The following is an 11,833-nucleotide window of genomic DNA, read 5'->3' as shown; positions in this document are numbered from 1 at the left end:
CATTTTGTTGATCTAATTTAAGTTTGATTTTATAGACCCAATAAAGGTTGTTTGATTCAAAAAGAGACAAACCGAGCCCTACCTTGTTAACAGACACAACATGATGGTTTGTGTATTTAGGTAACGAGCTCTAAAATAGACTTCATTTTCCTGTCATTCTACAATTCTCTTATCAGACTCTTTTATCCAAAGCGACGTACATCAGAGAGTAAGAACAACACAAACAAGGATCTAGAAAAAAGGGAACAATGTGAGTAAGAGCAAACGATCAGCTTTGAGTCTGATTGGACACACAGGTGCTGACAGGAAGTGACCAGAGGCAAAGCACAACATTGAGGACAGTTCTTGAGAGCTCTAATCAGTATAGAAACCATCTTATAAGTCGTCGTTATCAAACAAAAACCATCGTCATTACCATCATCATCATCAATAATATGGAGACCATCATCATTAAGTTAGTAGGTATTCATGAAAGAGCTGGCTCTTTAGCTTTTTCTTAAAGGTGCAGAGGGACTCTGCAGATCACATGGAGTTTGGAAGTTCATTCCACCACCGGGGGGCGACAGAGGAGAAGAGCCTAGTCAGAGACTTCGGACCCTGTTGTGAAGGTCGTGCTCTCTAACTCTAACTAAAACGATGGATTGGAAGAGAAACATCCGTCCATCTTTAAGTTCTCTTTTTGTTGCTTTATCTCTTATTTGATGAAACATTCAGGTCAGCTCCTGCAGCAACATGTCTGATGTGTCCTTGGGAGAGACACTTAACCCCAAGTTGCTCCCACTGCTTCGTCTGCGGTGTATGAATGGATGAGTTAATACTGACTCTTTACACAGCAGCCGCTGTGGCTGGTCATGTCCATTTACCTCAATCATCATTTTAGTTGCACATGGTCAGCTGCATATTCATTTGAATAATTTAGGATCTATTAAACAGTACAAGAATGTTTTGTAGCATTGAGCACAGGCTTCCCTTTCAGATCTTAAATAATGACGGTTTAAAAATGAACATTTCAGCAGACACTTGTCCGTGTGTCATCAGTGACAGTGAAATAAAGCAGGAAGCGTCTCGCTGTGACACATGAATCTTTAACCAGCTGCATGTTTTTTTGTTTATGTTCAGACCTCTCCTCCCAAACCGACTCATAATGTCAACCAGGTTTTGGTTCCCTGAGAGAAAAAACACAGATGTCTGCTTCCTGTCCCGCTCGCCACCTCTTTCCACCTGTCCACCTGAGCGCTGATGATGTCATCGCGGACATTCACGAGCTGTGGAAGAAGTTACGTAAGTCTGCAGTTTAGTAGGTGAGCGGAGCGGCGCTTCCTGTCGACCTTTAAATAACTTTATTAAACTCCTCTGAGGATGACATCACAGTAAACAGTCTGATTTGATTGGTTGATGAGGTGATAAGGAGTGTGTTTATGTTGGTGAACAGAGCGGCGTGATGACAGCTCAGGGTCACACGCCCGTCTGGAAACACTGAGAGAGGCACGTACAGGGTTTACGCCCGTCCACACGAGTCATCTCGTCTTTCATCAGCTGCTCGCTGAGAGAGAACTGTTTGGGTTTGATAGGACACTAAAGACCCCGTGTTCAGCTAGCGGGTGTTTTCAATTGTTTTCAAAAAGCAGAGAAAGCCGTAGCGCCCAGTTCCGTCTTTTTTGTGCGGCCGCTTCGAGCCCTTAAGGTCTAATCTTTCAATTTCTCAGAAAGGCGTTGTTGACGTCACTGACTCTCTTTTCTAAATGTTTGATATTCCTCGTAGTTTTCCCGCCAACGGATCGTGTCTCGTACCCTCAACGTCCTCGCTCCGCGTCTGATCGAGAAATAAACGACCTCAAATAAAAGAAAACATGCAGTAAAAGGTAACGGAGCAGTGTCGGTCATACAGCGGCCGTTGTCAACAGACTGTTGCCATGGAGACAGGACGGACATGTATCTTTTCTTCTCAGCACACAAACGGTGGTAAATCTGTTTTTGTGATGATTCTCCTTCATTGATCGACATTGACCTTGACTGTTTTTTATCAGACGGGAATCAGAGGGATCGTAGTGGATGAAACAAACAGCAGCTGTGACCTGTGATGTAAGAGCAGCTCTCTCCTCCACTGCAGGGCGTTCAGCTCTGTGACGTCCGCAAGAGGATCCCCCCTCTCCGCTGTGCTCGCGACCTTATGAATGAACGAGTGTTTTCTGCTGGAAGTTGTTATTCTAACCACATACATATAAGTGTTTCAGGGCTGTTGTGGAAAAGTAATTGGCCCAATTACAGAGGAGGGGGGGGGACATGTGTCAGAGGGTCGGGGGCTTTCCCAGAATGCAAAGTTTCCTTCTTGCAGAGATCGGCTGCAGCTTCATGGAAACAACACCTCTGACATCTGACTTCATGTGCAGGCACACTCCAGAAAACAAAAAAACAAGTGACACAGGGACAAGAACGGGTCAGCGCTGAAGTCCAGGTAGACTAAATGTTCTGGCTGTAAAAAAGGTACGCCCAGCGAAGAAGGAGCTTCTCATTGTGCGGCAGGTCGACCAGAGTCATACAGATTTTGAAGATTGATTCTTTCCATTTTAAATTTTTCATTTTCATTTTTTTTATTTGTTCTGTACATGTCAAAACACACAACAGAAAAGGAAAAAAAACAAAAACAATTCACACTTTATCCCATGTACGGAAAGGAGCAGGGAGAAGAATAATTCTTATTTTGCCTGCCCCCTTACTCAAAAAGCAAACAACAGATGTCTGGATGGTCTGTCCAGTTACAATCAATGAATGAATATCATGCCAACATAAAACAAAGCTGACAATTCAGTCTTTACTTCCTCAGAAAGTAGAAGGAAAACACACACAAAACACACTAACTGCCACTTTCATACCGTCTGATAACTTTGTTCTTGTACATTTTCTTAAACTGAAATATCTGAACACAGCCCTTCAAGTCATTATTTAAAGAATTCCACAATTTAATTCCAATGACAGAAATACACTTCTGTTTTAAAGTTGTCCTTGCAAACTGATGCTTAAAATGAAATTTTCTTCTATGCTCTTCATCTTCTGAGCTAAAAACAAACATCTTTTGTAAACTTTCTGGTAATACTTTACTCTTTGCTCTGAACATAACTACAAGTGTCTGTAACTCAACTAAATCTTTCAGTTTCAATAAACCTGATCTTAAAAATCTTAAATCTTAGATCTTAAATGACATAGTACAAGTCTTCTTCTATTGACGGAGTGTTAATCCTCTGTGGATCTTGCACCAAACTGTCTATTTTCAGAGAAGCCCAAAACAGGTGATAATGATAATAACAATTTACTTCCTGTGAGCCTCAACTCCTCCAGCAGCCTTTAAACAGGTTTGGTAAAGTTTCTAATAAGACTCTTTCAAACAGGAACTACCTTTGACTAATCGTCACCATCAAACCTTTGGCACATACAGATTGTTTTCAATGTTTTGTGAAAATACAGATGTTCTAAAAATCTCTGCTGAATCTTAAACAAAGCAGAGGACCACAACAAATGAATGCTTGGGAAAACGGTCTATACATAAATGTAAGTATGAATGTGATGTTAAGATCTCTTGATAACGAGCTGAACTTTCTGCCGGGACAGAATTCATGTGACACGACATTAAAAGATCATTTCTCTCTGTAGGAAGTTTGTTTTTGTTTTTTGAGGTCTTTCCTCACCCCTGATTGATTTTCCAGACTCCTCTCCTGGGCAGATGTGTCGGGGCATAAGGCTCATGAGGTTGACCTTTGAACCCCCTTTAGTCTAAAAATAAACCTCACAGACTCAATAAACATCTGCACTGCAGGTCCGGATTTGGCACCTTTCACTGTGGGAATGTCAACGGTGGGAACTCGGAGCTCAGAGGATGGAAATTAACCTGATGGCAAGCTGTTGGACGGACAAACAAAGCCACGACTCTTTGTGTCTTTGTGGTCTTGATGCTTTGAATCTTTAGAAACGAAAAAGCCTCCTGATTCAGTTAAATGAAGTCAGTCTGGTTTCAAATGAACAGCACAGTGTCATCTGCAAAATGTTGAATCTGGCTCAGCCTGGGCTGCCACTGGATGACATCATTCACAATGTTGCCTGGCCAATCACAAGCATGCAAGCTTACATACCTCATACATATCTATCTGTACACATTTTAAAATCCAAAGTATAATTTCAAGTCATGAGGCTCTAGTCCAAGTGAAGTCACGAGTCTTCATTGTGAAAGTCCACGTCAAATTGTAAGTCAATCGTTCAATAAACAGAGATCATTTTATCATTTTAAAACACGTGGTATTGAGAAGTATCTTTCTGTATTCTATTGTTTTTGTCACTCAGTGTAAACATCATAAAGGTCACTCTGGTGTTTTTGACTTTCTTAATAAAACTACAATACTTAACAAATGACGGCTAGCTTCAAAAGCCACATTAAGCTACTGTACGCACTAATTTGATTGGCTTCATAGTGAGACTTAATGAGCATGTTGATTGGCTCTCGGACCCCCAGCTGCCGCTATTCCCAACGGCCACCACCCAATCAGCAGACAGGAAGTAGAACCTCCTGATTATTACGGCTCTCTCCGGCTCTTTCCACCTGCATGTGGTTCTGATTTGGACATGAGGCAAAGTGTTTTCATTGGCCGGTGGCAGTGCTCAGTTTCCTGTTACAGACACTCTTTTGTGCGTCGTCCTCTCCACTTTTATTTCCTTAAACATGGAGGTAAGAGGCCGCTCGGCTTTTCTTCATCCAGCTAATTGGGAGCCACTTTACCCAACCCCTGCCGCCCCACTCGTTATGACAGGGTTAATGGCTTTAGAGAGGGGGGTACTTTTTACTGGTCCTGCTGGTTTCTGCTGGGCCTCAGAACCAATTACAGTAATCAAAGCCAATAAGGTGATCCAGAGAGAGGAGCCACATGTGGAGGTTCAGGTGTAAACCAATCTATGGAGGCTTTCTTCTGCTGCAGAATAACTCCTTGTTTCACCTTATTTACGCTGCTGGGTGGCTCATTTTCCCCCCACGTCGGTAAAAACCTCCAACAAGGTCATTTTTTCATTAATACTCGAAGTGCTTCATAAAAAAGGTTCTTGGCTTTGTGAGTTAAAAACACAGAGTTATAATAATCCAATCAACACACAGAACATTTATATTGGACTATTCTGCAACTAGTTCTCCAGTGATGTCGGCTTTGGCCCTGAGTGTTGGTATGGATGTTTGTACTGGTTTGATAAGTGTTCTTAGCCACACTGGCTGCTCGTTCAGAAGTGGTTTAATTTATAAAATCATGTCAGAAATCGATTCGTTTATAGTTTTCCTGAACGTTCAGGATGGAAAGTAGAGGAGAAAACTGGCTTGCATAGATATTGTTTGAAAATTTTTAATAACAAAGACCATCTCCTGAAGACTTTCATGAACAGCTGCAAATGGCCTGTTTTTGTCAGGTAAGGTGAATATCTGCACATTTTACAAACAAGGTGAAAGTTGAAACAAATTGAGCCTTTCAGTTGCTGCACAGTTTGGTTGTCAGTCTGGTGGTGGTGTCACGTCACACTAAATTTAGCTCCATGTTGATAAATGAGCTCCTTTCGGGGGACTTCCCCTCTAAGAATACTCGTCCAGGTGGAGGTTGTGATGAGCCGTGACTCTCAGGAAGACAGACGATGGTTCTGTATCTATGTCTTTAAATATAAAGGTCAGGTTCACCCAGCAGAGGTCAGTCCTCGTCCCGGCTGTCTGTTTCATCATCCTGGTCATGGACTTGAGCTTGGAGACACGCGTGTTTAAAAGCTGGAGCTCCATTAAGAAAGAATAACCCCCTGAGTGAGTCCAGGAGGCCACACAGAGAGACCTCTGGTCCAGGACGAGCTGCAGGGAAAAACAATCCGTCATTGCTCACCTTCATCCAGCTGCTTCACATCTGCTGAAAACAATTAACTGGAGGACGTAGCTTCAGTGTTTGGACAAGAGGTTTGTTCCTGCAACGTTCACCTGGTACAAAAACAGTTTGGATCTCTAGAGCTCATTTCTCTCTTCAGCTGTACGGCCTGAATGTATACACACCTGTTGATGTTATATTAAGGCTTAAAACCTCGGTGACTCATTTGAAACCTCAGCGACTCGTTTGAAGCCTCAGCGACTCGTTTGAAGCCTCAGCGACTCGTTTGAAGCCTCAGCGACTCGTTTGAAGCCTCAGCGACTCGTTTGAAGCCTCAGCGACTCGTTTGAAACCTCAGCGACTCCTTTGAAGCCTCAGCGACTCCTTTGAAACCTCAGCGACTCGTTTAAAGCCTCAGCGACTCATTTGAAGCCTCAGCGACTCCTTTGAAGCCTCAGCGACTCGTTTGAAGCCTCAGCGACTCGTTTGAAGCCTCAGCGACTCGTTTGAAACCTCAGCGACTCGTTTGAGGCCTCAGCGACTCGTTTAAAGCCTCAGTGACCCATCTAGAATCGACTCCTTCAGACAGCTCGAGGTGTTTCTGCCTGGGCTGGTTTGCAAGCTTTTTTTTCTTCCTGTTCTTGGACTCAGAGCTCCTACAGTCAGAATACCTGTGACGCCCCCCCCCCCCCCTTTCAGGATCTCTGCAGGATTAACGGTCTGTTTCCGTCGTTCATCATTCACCCAGAGGAGGAGGAGGAGGAGTGCTGAAAAGTGGCAGGAACCACAAATCCACGATTCCATAAATCTACAGCGGGGATCAGTCAGGATCAACAGGCAGATTGTCCACTTGTTTATTGATGGACGCAGTTTTAGAAAAAAAAATGAGGAAATGGTTGGCAACTTTTAAGAGGCTGTAAATATTCCGAGGTGGACTCTCTCCGGCCCCAAAGAGAAAATGAACAAGGGAAACGTCCTGTCACATCGACTTTACCGTTAGCATGCCCTGCTGTGCTTTCAGACTGAACTCCTGACCTGCTGTGAGGTCGACACAGACACACAAGGGTCCAAACCCATGATATAAATCAGAGTGTGTCATGTTTCATAGACCTTCATCGCCTCCGTCCTGTCCGGTGTTGAGAGGATGATGAAGTGCAGAGTGGACGGTGTGTAACCTCTCATCCTTTATGTCTCCAGAGGAACAGAGGAGTCCATTCAGCAGAGCGGCGGCCATCTTTTCAGGGCGTCACTCTGCAGCGACTCGATGAAAAGGTGTGAAGCCGTTTGTCCAAGTCAGTGTATTGTTTGTCTTGTCATGATGATACTGAGGAAGGCCAGCAGGTTCTTCCATCGCTGCCGTTAACACACTGAGACCTCAGAACTTCTCTCACAGATATCTCAGACCAGACTTCTGGTCTCCAGCAGGACTGGAAGTACTGGGACGTCTGAACTGGGATCTGCCAGCTCTGGAGAATGAAGACAGTAATGTTGTGGAAAAAGCAACGGGTGTGTGATTGTCATGACTGGAGCAGCTGAGAAGGAGCGATCGGAGTAATTAAAAACAAGAAATTAACCAATATCGGGTGCCTAGTAGGCCTACTTATATTTCTGTTGCCATGGTAACAAAACTCTGGTATCCTGGCAACCGGACTAGCGAGCCTTTCACGCTGAACATATCATAACACCCGAAATATAATGTTAGCATTCACTAAAGTTTGAGTGTCTATTTCTGTGTTATATTTAAAATATCTTCCGTTGTAGTAAAATTATTGAAAAAGGATTCATAAAGAGAAAAGTTTAAAAGTCATATCTGTCACACTCAGGTGGCACGAGCGTTTTCAACTCGAAACACATAGTAGAACCATTACATTAAATAATAATAAGTTAACTAACTTAGTAGACGAATTCTTCGAGTTTCTCGTCATAATTCCTCTTCTTCACTCCGTGTTTGTGTCTTTAATCTACGATGGAGGATTACAGCCACGTTAAAACTTTTTATTTTATTTCAAGATTAAAGATGTAAATTTAAGAGAATAAAATCTTAAATTTTACGAGAATAAAATCTTAAATTTTACGAGAATAAAGTCGTAAATTTTACGAGAATAAAGTCGTAAAGTCGTAAATTTACGAGTTCGAGACCGTCCTGAGCGAAAATGATGAAAGTAGAACTCTTTAATTAGTTTAATCTCAAAATTAAAAAAAAATGTTTAACATGGCCCTAATCCTCCGTCGTATTAATCCATTTAGATTCTCACGCTAGCTAGTTTAATCTTTGCTGTTTAGGTTCTACTGCACATGTTCATTGTTTAATAACCCAGAATTCCATGGGCCATTTTTTTTCATTTTTATTAAAACACATTTCAACTTCGATCCGAAATAAAAAACAGAGATTAAAAGTTGAATAACTACATTTAATGTAACTTGTAAATAACTTAAAGTAAGTTACAGCGTGTGTTAAAAGTGTTAAACTGCGGCGTGCTTCAACATGTTTTATGATTTTATTTAGTGTCTCCTCTTTAATGACATTAAGGTCTCTTAACGCCGCTCACAGATGATGTATGAATCACATTTAGCTCCTCTTTCTGTCTCCATCTTCTCTGGTTTATTTTTCCTAAACTTCAGCGGCTCTGTCTTTCTTCTCCGGGTGGAAAATGTCGTCCACAAATTAGTTATCCAAACATCACTTCCAAAAAACGGACAAATTGAATAACTCGACCCAATTAGCAGAACAAACAGACACATTCACGCACGTTAATGGGATTAACGAGCTGCACTTTAAACCGTTTCCGTCTTTAAACCAACATCCCTCCGCTGATTAACACACACACACACACACACACACACACACACACACACACACACACACACACACACACACGTCCAGATGAAGAGTCCAAAAACAACTGGACACAGTTTGAAGTGAGACCTGAACGACTACACGGAGGTTTCCAGGCCACCGAAGAAGAAGAAGAAGAAGAAGAAGAAGAAGAAGAAGAAGAAAAAAAAAAAAGAAGAAGAAGAAGAAGGTCAGTCAGTCAGAGGAGGGACTTACTGTATAATGGACTACAACAAACGTCTTTATATTTTAGGCTTCACTTCAGTTAAATCTGTTAAGTCTTTAAGGAGCTTCCAGTGACGTAAAATGAAGATTTTTGCGTCACTGGAAGCTGTTGTGGTTAGCGGGGTGAAACTACAACGCTAGTTCCTCATATTTTCGACCACTGAAGCTACAGACCAATCACAGATCAGACCAGATCAGAATCAAAACGTAATGTCCGCCATATTGCTTGGAAGCTATGCTAACAGGCTCTATGGAGAAAGCTGGGCCGCTGGCCGCTCTAAAGTAAACATGTCTGTAAATGTTTTTATTTCTATATTTCTCCTGCTATACTGTATATTTTGGAGAAACTGTAACGATCGAATTTCCCTCTGGGATTAATAAAGTATTTCTGATTCTGAACTAGAGGACCTTAGTGGGAGTGGCCTGTGATGCTGTGCATTCTGGGATTTGGTGTCTTTCATCCACTTGAGCCAAAAAGACACTTTCTGCCTTTTCTCGGCCAAGAAGGCTCCAACTTCAAAATGTATTTCACATTTCTACATATATAACCCAATGTCAACACAGATTCATGTTTCATGGTGAAGTGTCCCTTTAAGCATCTCACTTTTTATTTAATGAGTTAACAGTTAGGAAGCATGGTCATTCATCGATCATTTCGACCTTTACCCGGACAGGTAAGAAACCAATCCAAACAAAAAGGAGATATTTATTTAAGGGGCCGTTTCCTCCAGCGGGGCCCGGGATGGTCCGGCTGACAGCGACGCCCCTGACTGGGCATCAGAGAATGCTTCACCCTTTATAACCCCGTGTGTGTGTGTGTGTGTGTGTGTGTGTGTGTTTCCACGTCTGTGGTGCTTCACGGTGCTCCTCTTTTAAAAGCTGTTAAGGGTTTGTTGATCTTTGTGATTACATGTCTTCTTGGCTCCTGCAGGTCTGAAGAGTCGTGGGAGGTTTTTGCAGAAACGTTAATGCGAGGGCAGAGAGTGTTTGGCAGGTGTGGACGGAGCTTTTAGCACATTCCTCTCCGCTGCACAAAGCGTGGACGTGCTGTGGGTTCAGGTCTGGTCCGCCCCCCCCCCCCCCCCCCCCCCGCTCTCTGCAGTCCTCCAGGAGAAAGAACTGGGCAAACCTAACACGAGTCAATCAAACGCTGAGGAGTCTGAGTCAGCAGGTTTCTGAAACGCTCCTGATAGCTGAGTCTGCTTTTTACTCCTCTCAGGGAGACAGAGAGCTGCTCCTGTGTGTGAAGACCTGACCCCCTTAAACACTTACAGGTTCTGATTGTGAGTTCATGACATAAATAAAAGCTTCCAGTTTGATGGAGTTTGAACATTTGAATGAACTTAAAACAACATCTTCTGGTCCTGATACACCTTTATATATAAGGCAGTTCTGGGTCTGCTTCCTCTTTATCTGTGTTTATCATGCAGAGAAGTACCAGACAGTATTCTTTGTGTTCTCAGGACCTCTTAATGCTCTCTGTCACCAAACGCTCGGACAGAAACTGGCAAAAGGGCTTTTGGGTATTCTGCAGCCTCAGCCTGGAATCTGTTGCAGAATGACTCAAGGAGCTGGTGTCCTTAAATGTTTTTAAATCTAAAATGAAAGACTTGGAAGCAGATTCTATAGGATGTGGATGTTTTAGCTCGGCTGTTTGAACAACTGATTCTCAGATATGACTCATAGATTGTTCTATTTTAATCAAAATGTTGTGGTTTGTAAATTGTAATTTGTCTCTCTTTGTGTTTCCGTCTGTAACTTTGTGTTTTTGCTGCTGCCTGTCTCGGCCAGATCTCCCTTGAAAAAGAGGTTTTTAATCTCAATGGGACCAACCTGGTTAAATAAAATAATAAAAAATCTTCTGTGCAGCATTCATAATCCATTTCCACATTGCTGCTCCTCGTCTCTACCTGCCTGCAGACCTCTGACTCTCTGTGGACTCTGTGGTTTGAGGTTTTTACCACTCACTGCCCGCTGAGCGTCCTTGGAGGAGCCGAGGATCCACAAAGCCTCCTGAAGCGCCTCCAGCCTGATAACGTCTCCTCCTGTATCTGGTGTGTTTTCCTCCTGACGGCAGCTCTGATCACCTGACCACAGGCTGCTCTCTCGCTCTGTGCCAGGTTTACAGACGGCTCGAGGCTTTGTTGGATCCTCAGGCCCTCCAAGGACGCTCAGCGGGCAGCGAGTGGCGAAACCTCAAAACCACAGAGAATACAGATCTGGAGAGAGTCGGAGATTCAGGAGGAGCACGGTGACGAATGATGATGGAGAGGAGCATGATGGGAAAACTTTTAGTGGACCTTACATCCTGTTTCAGTCCTGCAGGATGAAGTCATCTCGTCATCCCTCTGCGTGGAGCCATTAGCCTCAGCACTGGATTTCATTTACTGTATTTCAAACATTTGTGTCAGGGCACAAAGCACCTCTAGTTATTTTTAACGGCCTCTTGGTTTTTTTTCGGGGGATTGTGCGTCCACAATGAGCTCCACTGGGGAAGAACTTAAACTTTAACTATGTAGAGAATAAAAAAGTATTCCTCCGCAGCCTTCTTTTTAATTCCCACAGTAAAACATACTGAGCGTCTTTGTGTGGAGCTGTAACCTGTTTCCTGTCGGTGCGCCCCTTTAAACAGACGCTCACAAATTATGGAAAAAGTTTGCAGCTAAACGAGCGCTAACGGTCTGATCCGGCTCGTAAACATGCGGCTGAATATTAGGATTTAATTAAGCATCAGAATCCGGCGGTTTGAGTCCCATTTTCTCTGCTGTTTGTGTTGGAGCGAGTCGTCAGCTCACACGTCTCTCTCTCCTGTTTCTAATGATTTTATGTCCTCGTCACTGTGTTATCGTGAAGTTGTCGTCATGGTAACAGTCCTCGTCTGCTTCTCATAACGAGCTTCCTC

The sequence above is a fragment of the Labrus bergylta genome, chromosome 23 (genome assembly GCF_963930695.1).
Source record: "Labrus bergylta chromosome 23, fLabBer1.1, whole genome shotgun sequence".
NCBI lineage: Eukaryota > Metazoa > Chordata > Actinopteri > Labriformes > Labridae > Labrus > Labrus bergylta.
Note: the sequence above shows the minus strand (reverse complement) of the source record.